General features: G+C 44.1%; 1 long non-coding RNA gene across 1 annotated transcript; it reads right to left on the minus strand.

The window, feature by feature from the left end:
* Window positions 1-9,342: 9,342 nt before the first annotated feature.
* Window positions 9,343-11,620, minus strand: LOC129838677 (uncharacterized). The gene is made up of 2 exons (XR_008756886.1): window positions 10,627-11,620; window positions 9,343-9,805 (listed from the first exon to the last, which is right to left on the minus strand). It is a non-coding gene; the product is annotated as an uncharacterized LOC129838677 (long non-coding RNA).
* Window positions 11,621-11,902: the final 282 nt, after the last annotated feature.

Raw genomic sequence — 11,902 nt, forward strand, 5'->3', positions numbered from 1 at the left:
AATGCCACAAAATTGCTTCTGTAAAGCACATTTACATTGTCCAATCAACATCCACACATTGATTTCATTCCCCGCATCTTTATTCAAACACTAACACACTTGGAATTAAATGCTCTTTCAGTGTCTTGTTGCAAGTTGAGCAGTGTTCAAAAGCGTGTGAGAGATTAGCATTAACGTGTGTCTGTATGTGTGTGTGTGGTGTAAATTTTGGATGGTCATACATTTGCAAATAGCCGAAACTGGATGTTTCAGCACCATGGACAGCAGCGAAATCGGAATAGCGAGATCTGTCATTCAGCACCACATGACAGTAGACAGCGGACATCTCATGTCAAGTTGGCACTGGGAAAATCCCATGTAATGAGAAACGAGGCCTAGGAGGCAAAAAGACTGAAGGAGAAGACTCCGACAGGAACTCTATGCTAAACTGTTCTGCCACATTCATTTCAGATATTACATCTTTCGATTTGTAAATATTAGGGAATACATCTGCAAATAATTGAAACTGACTTTTCAAACTACACTGTACAGCTTTAGTGTGTCTGTGCGTCATAGGTACAACTGCAACCCTTCTCAAATGCCTGTTTAATGTAAGAAACAAAATGAATAGCAACTGTTAGACTATTGCAATGCCAACTGTCATGCATTTTTACTATTACCAACAAGACAACGAAGTGATGGTCTGTACGCGCCTTGGAGACTTATAACGGTTACCCCCCCCCCCCCCCCCCCCCCCCCCCCCCCGCCGAGCGATATTATTTACGACACTATTATGCATACAATACAAGTCATGGGTTAATTGTCATTCATACTCTTATTTTTAACCGAATAGCTTTGCAAAAGTGTACCTTATGTCAATTCAGAGCTCGGAAATATTGGAATAATGTGCTTAAGGGGACTCTGACACTCAAGGCGCACAACAGGACAACACAACAACCACATTTTCAATTGACAATCATTGCTTTAAATGGATGTGGTCGATAGATTTGTATAGGCAAATATAAACAATGTATCTAACTTGTAAACCAAGGTTGGATTAGGTCTAAGCAACATGCACCTGGATAATCGCGTCATGAATCGGGACGGGCTCCTACATCCTCATATACACATTATGACAAAATAAAGAGCTTAATCTTTCACGAAATACAGACATAGAAGCATACCCATTTATACAGGTTCTACACATTCCATTTCGCCAAAGAAATAGAATGTAAACATTCTATTTTGCGCCAAACATCGCCTACAACTCCATTCTAAGTGCAGCATATTGGACGACTCCACAGTCATTGATCATTCGCGACTTTAAGTCATTCCTGTTATCTCTAGAGCATCCCGTATATCTATAGCGCTGCATTTCTTCCCCATCTTACCATGGATAGGGTTTGGTGCATTCCAGAGTTCACTTATGGTCCCACGAAGGTAATCTTAGGAGAAATCTATTTTAGCATAATGTGCATAACAAAGAATCATTATTTTCATTCTCTTCAAAGGAATTCTGTAGAAGCAGCCTTTATTTTCAGACTCTGCAGGCCTGGTGGGAGGAAACATATTACAATAAACAGGTAAGATTCATCCCACAACAACATAAACAGAAAGAGTTTCATTTCAAGACAGTTTAGAGAAGTTGGTCATGAGAGTTGTTAATATCACTTGCAAATTGTGAGGCATGAGCAGTTGTGAAATGTTGTGAGAGGCCCTTCTGAAAGCATATTATATGGTATTTCGTGGCACGGTCTCATACCTCATCTTGCAGAAGAAGCTCATGGTCCACTATCTTCTGCTCCAGAGTCAAGGCCAGGTCCCGCCCCATGTCACCACGGAGCACATGAGCAACTGGCTGGTGTCTCAGGGCAAAAAATCCATTAGGAAGAGGTGAGTACCACGTCAGCACTCACCTTCACTGCCATTCCCTGCCACCAGCAGCACTCCAGGAGGTGTGGGTAAAATAAACAACAGAAAAATCAGAAGCCAGGAAAGTTGAATTGCTCTGTGTTTTATTTGAAGGGTGTGGAAGGACACCCTGGAGGAGGGAAACGACCTCGCTCGGCTGGTAAGAGAATGAGAGTTAGAGACATACTACAAGTCAGTGAGCTTTTTACTAGCTTTTTCAACAACTAGTTGGTACATCAGAATAGATCTGTTGTGAAATTACACTAATGGGACTTCCTGTTTCCTACGGCAGGCCTGGGAAGTAAACACTTGCCTAAAAATTATGCACATAGGGCACAAGTCTTTCTGCAAGCTTCGCCGCTCCATGCACCCCACCTTGCCAGCAGACATGTGAGTTCCATGTACTGCCCTGCATATGACTTGATCCATTTATCTACACATCTGGAACTATGCAGAAACAGACTAAGACAGTGTTCTCTGTGAGCACATTGTTTAGCTTTGTCTTCTCCTTTTTGTTGATTTCAGCGACTATAAGGTCCACAGCATCGTGGAGAGCTGGGAGGAGCATTCTGGGCGAGCTGTCCAATGAGCCCCGAAGCAACCTGCTCAGCCCATCCCAGGTCGTGGTGGAGGTGGTGCCCAGGCTCCTCCTGGCCCTGTGGCTTCAGCCAGAGTAAGGCCATTCAGAGCACCCAATCATAATAAGCGGGATGGCCGTGGGCATGGTGGCGGCCGTAGTGGAGAAGCTCTCCAGCATGTTAAAGGACCCTTCCCCTCACATCCCTTTCTCCCGGGCTGCTGCTCTTGACTCTGTGCGGTCGATCCTCAGGAGAATCAGTCAGTCCTTCTCCACGGAGGACCTCCAGAGCCCTTTTTATATGAGCTCTGTCTGAATCTTTGTGGCGGACGAGGTGCAGAGCTGCTTCCAGCCCCCTGCAGCCACCCTACCAGTCCCCCCTGTCCTCGCAGTGGCCGTCTCCACCACACTACCAGCTGACATCCAAGCAGGTGAGTAGCACTGATAGAGAGCACTCTGACAGATGCCTGTTGTGATGATATCTTGGTGCCTTGTAGTAGTAGAGCTCATCAGGATTGTTGTTGTCACCCCTAACACAGAGGCCGACCCGGCTTCTTCCCACCTGGAAGTTGTGGACATCACCGCTAACACAGAGGCAGACCCGGGTTCTTCCCACCTGGAGGTTGTAGAAATCACCCCTAAGACAGAGGCAGACCCAGCTAATTCCCACCTGGAGATTCAGGACATCACCCCTAGCACAGAGGCAGACCAGGCCTCTTCCCACCTGGAGGTTGAGGACATCACCCCTAACACAGAGGCAGCCCAGGCTTCTTCCCACCTGGAGGTTGTGGACATCACCACTAACACAGACCCGGCTTCTTCCCGCCTGGAGGTTGTGGACATCACTCCTAACACACACAGGCGGACACGGCTTCTTCCCACCTGGAGGTTGTGGACATCACTCCTAACACACAGGCGGACACGGCTTCTTCCCACCTGGAGGTTGTGGACATCACCCATAACACAGAGGCAGATCTGGCTTCTTCCCACCTGAATGTTGTGGACATCACCCCTAATACAGAGGCAGAGCCCATCTCTTCCCTCTTGGAGGTTGTGGACGTCACACCTGAAGAACGGACTCTCACGATGGCCGTCTTCGCCACTCTGCCAGCTGACATCCAAGCAGGTGAGTAACACTTAGAGAGCACTCTGACAGGTGCCGTTTGTCATGATATCTTAGTAGAACCTTTCAACTGGCCAGTGTTTAGAACCTACGGTTTGCATTTGTTTACATTCTGTCCCTCTTTTTTCCCTTTCCAGAGGATGTTGCTGTGGTCATCCCTATTGTCACCCCACACGTAACCAGGGATGTGACACTGAATGTTCCATGCAGAGCTAGGAAAGGGGCAGTCTGGCAATTTTTTTGCGTGCTTTGGAGGGCAGTGTGCTGCTGAGCCTGCCACAAGGAAGGAGGAACAATACTCCTTATTCATCAGACCTTCAGAAACAGGATTGAACCATAGACCATTCAATTATTTGCATTATAATTGGATTCAATTCTGCTTTTCTTCTGTTTACTACTTAATATCAGAACATTTCTAAAAACATTCACTTTGCAAGTGTGGAGTAGGTTGTGTAAATAAGTGGGAAACATCCCAGTTTGAATGCTTTTAATAATTTACTTATTTCATTTAAAAAATATATATATTATTTGACAACAAAAAAACGGAGGGCGCTCAACCAACGTTGAGTTGAGGTGCAACAACAAACTTTAATCATCGTAGAAAAGGATGAAGCGCAACTCTTGCTCACTATAAAAAATGCTAAAAGATTAACGTTTCGGCCTAGTCTATGATGATATGCAAGTTGTGTTTGCCCAGTAAAAGGGTGACCCAGACTCACCCTGGTTCTTGAGGGTTTCAGACAGTGAAGAATTATCATTAGGTAAATGGGACTTTTCAATTCTTGAATAAAAATCTTTAATGAACATGAATTTAAATATCTGTAAACAATCTATGCAGCCTACTCAATCACTTTTTATAGCTACTGTTTACAGGCCTCCTGGGCCATATACAGCGTTCCTCTGAGTTCCCTGAATTCCTATCAGACCTTGTCACAGCAGATCATATTCTAATTTTTGGTGATTTTAATATTCATATGGAGAAGTCCACAAACCCACTCCAAAAGTCTTTCGGAGCCATCATCGACTCAGTGGGTTTTGTCCAACATGTCTCTGGACCTACTCACTGCCACAGTCATACTCTGGAGCTAGTCTGGTCCCATGGAATATATGTTGTAGATCTTAATGTTTTTCCTCATAATCCTGGACTATCGGACCACCATTTTATTACGTTTGCAATCGCAACAAATAATCTGCTCAGACCCCAACCAAGGAGCATCAAAAGTCGTGCTATAAATTCTCAGACAACACAAAAATTCCTTGATGCCCTTCCAGACTCCTTCTGCCTACCCAAGGACATCAGAGGACAAAAATCAGTTAACCACCTAACTGAGGAACTCAATTTAACCTTGCGCAATACCCTAGATGCAGTTGCACCCTTAAAAACGAAAAACATTTGTCATAAGAAACTAGCTCCCTGGTATACAGAAAATACCTGAGCTTTGAAGCAAGCTTCCAGAAAATTGGAACGGAAATGGCGCCACACCAAACTGGAAGTCTTCCGACTAGCTTGGAAAGACAGTACCGGGCAGTACCGAAGTGCCCTGACTGCTGCTCGATCATCCTACTTTTCCAACTTAATTGAGGAAAATAAGAACAATCCAAAATTTATTTTTGATCCTGTTGCAAAGCTAACTAAAAAGCAGCATTCCCCAAGAGAGGATCGCTTTCACTTCAGCAGTAATAAATTCATGAACTTCTTTGAGGAAAAGATCATGATCATTAGAAAGCAAATTACAGACTCCTCTTAAAAACTGCGTATTCCTCCAGGGCTTAGCTGTCCTGGATCTGCACAGCTCTGCCAGGGCCTGGGATCGGGAGAGACACTTAAGTGTTTTAGTACTATATCTCTTGACACAATGATGAAAATAATCATGGCCTCTAAACCTTCAAGCTGCATACTGGATCCTATTCCAACTAAACTACTGAAAGAGCTGCTTCATGTGCTTGGCCCTCCTATGTTGAACATAATAAACGTCTCTCTATCCACCGGATGTGTACCAAACTCACTAAAAGTAGCAGTAATAAAGCCTCTCTTGAAAAAGCCAAACCTTGACCCTGAAAATATAAAAAACTAATCGGCCTATATCGAATCTTCATTCCTCTCAAATTTTAGAAAAAGCTATTGCGCAGCAACTCACTGCCTTCCTGAAGACAAACAATGTATACGAAATGCTTCAGTCTGGTTTTAGACCCCATCATAGCACTGAGACTGCACTTGTGAAGGTGGTAAATGACCTTTTAATGGCGTCAGACCGAGGCTCTGCATCTGTCCTCGTGCTACTAGACCTTAGTGCTGCCTTTGACACCATCGATCACCACATTCTTTTGGAGAGACTGGAAACCCAAATTGGTCTACACGGACAAGTTCTGGCCTGGTTTAGATCTTACCTGTCAGAAAGATATCAGTTTGTCTCTGTGAATGGTTTGTCCTCTGACAAATCAACTGTACATTTCAGTGTTCCTCAAGGTTCCGTTTTAGGACCACTATTGTTTTCACTATATATTTTACCTCTTGGGGATGTTATTCGAAAACATAATGTTAACTTTCACTGCTATGCGGATGACACACAGCTGTACATTTCAATGAAACATGGTGAAGCCCCAAAATTGCCCTCGCTAGAAGCCTGTGTTTCAGACATAAGGAAGTGGATGGCTGAAAACGTTCTACTTTTAAACTCGGACAAAACAGAGATGCTTGTTCTAGGTCCCAAGAAACAAAGAGATCTTCTGTTAAATCTGACAATTAATCTTGATGGTTGTAAAGTCGTCTCAAATAAAACTGTGAAGGACCTCGGCGTTACTCTTGACCCTGATCTCTCTTTTGACGAACATATCAAGACCGTTTCAAGGACATCTTTTTTCCATCTACGTAACATTGCAAAAATCTGAAATTTTCTGTCCAAAAATGATGCAGAAAAATTAATCCATGCATTTGTTACTTCTAGGTTAGACTACTGCAATGCTCTACTTTCCGGCTACCCGGATAAAGGACTAAATAAACTTCAGTTAGTGCTAAATACGGCTGCTAGAATCCTGACTAGAACCAAGAAATTTGATCATATTACTCCAGTGCTAGCTTCCCTACACTGGCTTCCTGTTAAGGCAAGGGCTGATTTCAAGGTTTTACTGTGAACCTATAAAGCGTTACATGGGTTTGCTCCTACCTATCTTTCCGAGTTGGTCCTGCCGTACATACCTATACGTACGCTACGGTCACAAGACGCAGGCCTCCTAATTGTCCCTAGAATTTTTAAGCAAACAGCGGGAGGCAGGGCTTTCTCCTATAGATCTCCATTTTTATGGAACGGTCTGCCTACCCATGTGAGAGACGCAGACTCGGTCTCAACCTTTAAGTCTTTACTGAAGACTTATCTCTTCAGTAGGTCATATGATTGAGTGTAGTCTGGCCCAGGAGCGTGAAGGTGAATGGAAAGGCTGGAGCAACGAACCGCCCTTGCTGTCTCTGCCTGGCCGGTTCCCCTCTCTCCACTGGGATTCCCTGCCTCTAACCCTATTACAGGGGCTGAGTCACTGGCTTACTGGTGCTCTTTCATGCTGTCCCTAGGAGGGGTGCGTCACTTGAGTGGGTCGAGTCACTGACGTGATCTTCCTGTCTGGGTTGGCGCCCCCCCTTGGTTTGTGCTGTGGTGGAGATCTTTGTGGGCTATACTCGGCCCTGTCTCAGGATTGTAAGTTGGTGGTTGAAGATATCCCTCTAGTGGTGCGGGGGCTGTGCTTTGGCAAAGTGGGTGGGGTTATATGCTTCCTGTTTGGCCCTGTCCGGGGGTATCATCGGATGGGGCCACAGTGTTTCCTGACCCCTCCTGTCTCAGCCTCCAGTATTTATGCTGCAGTAGTTTATGTGTCGGGGGGCTAGGGTCAGTTGGTTATACCTGGAGTACTTCTCCTGTCTTATCCAGTGTCCTGTGTGAATTTAAGTATGCTCTCTCTAATTCTCTCGTTCTCTCTTTCTTTCTCTCTCTCGGAGAACCTGAGCCCTAGGACCATACGTCACGGCAAACCGGGCATGATGACTCCTTGCTGTCCCCAGTCCACCTGGCCTTGCTGCTGTTCCAGTTTCAACTGTTCTGCCTGAGGTCATGGAACCCCTACCTGTCCCAGACCTGCCCTGCTGTTTTCAACTCTTAATGATCGGCTATGAAAAGCCAACTGACATTTATTCCTGATTATTATTTGACCATGCTTGTCACTTATGAACATTTTGAACATCTTGCCATAGTTCTGTTATAATCTCCACCCGGCACAGCCAGAAGAGGACTGGCCACCCCTCATAGCCTGGTTCCTCTCTAGGTTTCTTCCTAGGTTTTGGCCTTTCTAGGGAGTTTTTCCTAGCCACCGTGCTTCTACACCTGCATTGCTTGCTGTTTGGGGTTTTAGGCTGGGTTTCTGTACAGCACTTCGAGATATTAGCTGATGTACGAAGGGCTATATAAATAAACTTGATTTGATTTGAAATACAATTGACTTGAGGATCAGAGCAGGCAGGCTGACTGGCTAGCCCTGTAGGCCCTCTACCTCTGTGTGGTTCATCTCAACCAAGAGGTTGTGTGGGTTGTCTTTCTCTCTGTGGGTGTGGTTCACTATGACCTCTCCCTCTGCCTGCCCGTTGGCTGATCAGAAGGCTTCTGCTCCTTCTTGCTCACATGAGCATCTGGGATAACCTCCTCCTCTATCTAATGCCTCTTCCACCTCCTCTTTCTGGCTGTGTTCGACTGAGGTCACTCGTTCTCTCTCCCTAGGTGTTGGATAGTTCCTCCTCCTCTTTGTCTTTGTGCGTTTGGAGGGAGTTACCCTGTTCCGGCTCCCATTTTAGGGGTGTGCGCCTTAATCTTTTTCAGTGTGTTGAGGGGTTCAGTGGTTTTGGCGGGAGTCTGAAGTTCGATTTCTAGCGATGAGTGTGTGGTCTGTCCCGTGGTGGTGTTCCCCTCCCTCCTAAACTGTCATGACTGCGATGATGAAAAAGTAGGATGAGCCACTGAAACATGTGATGAGGCCAAGGAAGATCACTCTGCAAGGACGGGATAGGACACATCACAACACTGCTGCTCATTCATTTTCAAACACACCTCAGAGTACGCACACAAACATGGACGCACACACACATTGGCGCGCGCCCCCCCACACACACAATGAACTTACCTGTACATATCATAATCATACATTCGATAGCCACCTCTTCCCCCACATGTATTGATCCCCCACCTCAAACATGTTGAGTCAATTCCAGATGCTGGAATGGTGCTGGAATGCAGGTGCAGTAGGGCCTAGTATGTAATGATGTGATACCATGCATACCCCATATCCTTTGTTTGTGTTGACGTTTTTTAATTTATTTAACTTTATTTAAACAGGGAGTCAGATTGACCTTAAACATCTATTTTACAAGAACCCCCCGTACAAGTTGAAGTCATATTGAACAACTACCAGAGATAACCTTCTCTACATAGGAATTGCTCACCATATTTTTTACCATACGTCAAAATAATAGTTTATTGCCAATCAGCAATTACTTACTTAGCCCTCTTCGTCCCGGGTGGGAGATAAGGCCCCAACAAGGCCCCAGGTAATTGTTGAAAATAACTTATTTCAGTGCCAATGAGTTACACTGCGTGTATAAAACATTAAGAACACCTGCTCTTTCCATGACATATGCTGACCAGGTGAATCCAGGTGAAAGATATAATCCCGTATGGATGTCACTAGTTAAATCAGTGTAGATAAAGAGGAGGAGACAGATTAAAAAATATATTGTAAGGCTTGAGACAATCGAGACATGGATTGTGTATGTGTGCCATTCAGAGGGTGAATGGGCAAGACAAAATATTTACGTGCCTTTGAAGGGGGCATGGTAGTAGGTGCCAGGGGCACCAGTTTGTGTCAAGAACTGCAACGCTGCTGGGTTTTTTTTTTTACACTCAACAGTTTCGTGTGTATCAAGAATGGTCCACCACTCAAAAGACATACAGCCAACTTGACACAACTGTGGGAAGCATTGGAGTCAACATGGGCCAGCATCCCTGTGAATGTGTTGTACACTCAGTTCTTGCCGTATCCTGTAGAGCTGGAGCAGATTGTGAGGCAGGGGAAGTTGTAGGTGATGCCGTTGTCTGAACACACAGGGTCCCACTCCCCAGCCAAGCAGGAGCAGTCTCTGTTACACTCTGACAACAGGCTGCCATCGTACACCAGGGGTCCTGGGGGACAGAGAAAATGGCTGGCAATAATGATGTTTAAATAATTGTCGCTGAACTATCATTGACATAGGCACAGTGACAAAACAGCCAGGAATCCTGGCTCAGTAACAACCATACTGTATATTCCCACAAGAGGGAGCCCCAGCACAAGCCCATGTGTGTTTTGGTCTAACTCTCCCTCATATTCCACTGATCAAAACTTTAGTTTTTAAATATAAATGACTGAACTCAATGATTGAATGAAAGTATCAACCCACCAATCAGATGTAATAATTACACGTTGTAGGAACGTTGTAAAACTTAATGCCAAACTGCAGAAGAAGGAGGTAGGCCATGAAAGTGATGAAATACAGCTGGTTCATTGATAGTAGTTAGGTCGTTAGCTAGTTAACATTTCACACAGGTTGCCAGGGTCCATTAAGCAACTACGTTAACGTTATAACTTGAGGAACGGCAAGAAGTTGTATACCAGTTAATACTATAGCGAGTTGGTTCGTTTACTAACGTTAGCTTATCCGATGTTGTAAAGTTCCTGTTAGCTAGCTGCTTGACTTCATTAACTTACCCAGCTAATTTTCACAGCATAAACGCAATTATTTGATCAGCTAAGTTGGCTAACGTTGCTCAACATTTCTCTGGCTAGCTAACGCGGAGAATTCGATCCAGCTAGCAAGATACTTAACAATGCTAACAATTCTTGTTCCACCACACCTTCTTCCTCACCTCAAACTTTCCAAATGCCATTGTTTTTCGGTTACAGCTCATGAAGTACGCTTCATCACCTTCTCACCCCAGTCTCCTTGGTCAGGCTTCTCACCTACCTTTTCATTATTGTTCAGGGGACATGCTGCTGTAACTGGCAAACGGCCTTTCCACTCTCTGCTGTCTTTCCAGAGCGCACGCTGATGCCGTAACTAGCAAGTTGGTTGTCTCTTCTCTCTTCAGTTGCATGTTGCATTCTGTTGTAATATGAATGATTGACTGAGCCTCGGATACAGCCAGTATTGCTCCAAATGCGCATCAGTCATTCGCTTACAGCCAGTAGTGGGGCCCTAGTTGGTTTATAAAGATGGTAGCTGATTGTGAAACATGTAGCTACAGTGTCTAACCAATGAGGAAGTTGGCTCTGGCTGCTGATTGGCCAAATTGCTGTTCCATGTACTTGGCTTTGAACATGAGCAGCCCAATGAAGGAGTTGAACTTCAGGATGCTGCCACACAGAAGCAGAAAGTACGCTGGTATGCTCAGTAGCTTCTTCAGTGACAGTATGAAACCTGAAGCTATAAGAGAAAAACATACAACACAGTTACTCTTTCTGGTTTGTGTTCCAATTTTCCAATCAGTTTTAGAAGCAACTGCTCTATACGGCAGCAAGGTTTTCAATAATGAATTTACCAAATGGTACAAACATCCAATCAAAATACTGCGTGCAGAGTTTTGCAAGAGTGTATTGCAAGTGCAAAGAAAAACTCAACTCAATGTAGAGCATAATTGGGCCAATACTCCCTCCTTATTCCTATTGGAAAAAGCGCCATCAACCCCAAACATTTTATCACACAACCCTACAATGTCAAGAGATGAAACAAGAGAAGAGTCCCCTCAGCCAGCTGTTCGAGAATAAGATCAATATCCTAAACCAACCCCATAGAGCCTCAGGACAGCACTGAGACACATGGAATTGTTATAAGATGGTCATTCTATGGATCATTTAGCTATTTGAATTGGAATTTTAGGACCTCTTTAGGTATAAAAAATATAAAAATATTTGAGAAAATATAGAATTTGGCCTTTACTACTATAGCCCAGAGAAACGCATTGTATAACATATTCATAACTGGCCAAAAAGACAGTCATAAAATAAATAAGAAGAAACAAGGTTTTGAAGTGTTTGTCCTTCATCTAGGAGAAATAAGAAAGCTCAGGAAATATATATATATATATATATATATATATATATATATATATATATATATACAGTACCAGTCAAAAGTTTGGACACACCTACTCATTCAAATGTTTCTTTATTTTGATTATTTTCTAATAGTGGAGACATCTATTAAATAACACATATGGAATCATGTAGTAGCCAAAAAAGTG

Source organism: Salvelinus fontinalis, chromosome 39 (genome assembly GCF_029448725.1).
Source record: "Salvelinus fontinalis isolate EN_2023a chromosome 39, ASM2944872v1, whole genome shotgun sequence".
Classification (NCBI taxonomy): domain Eukaryota; kingdom Metazoa; phylum Chordata; class Actinopteri; order Salmoniformes; family Salmonidae; genus Salvelinus; species Salvelinus fontinalis.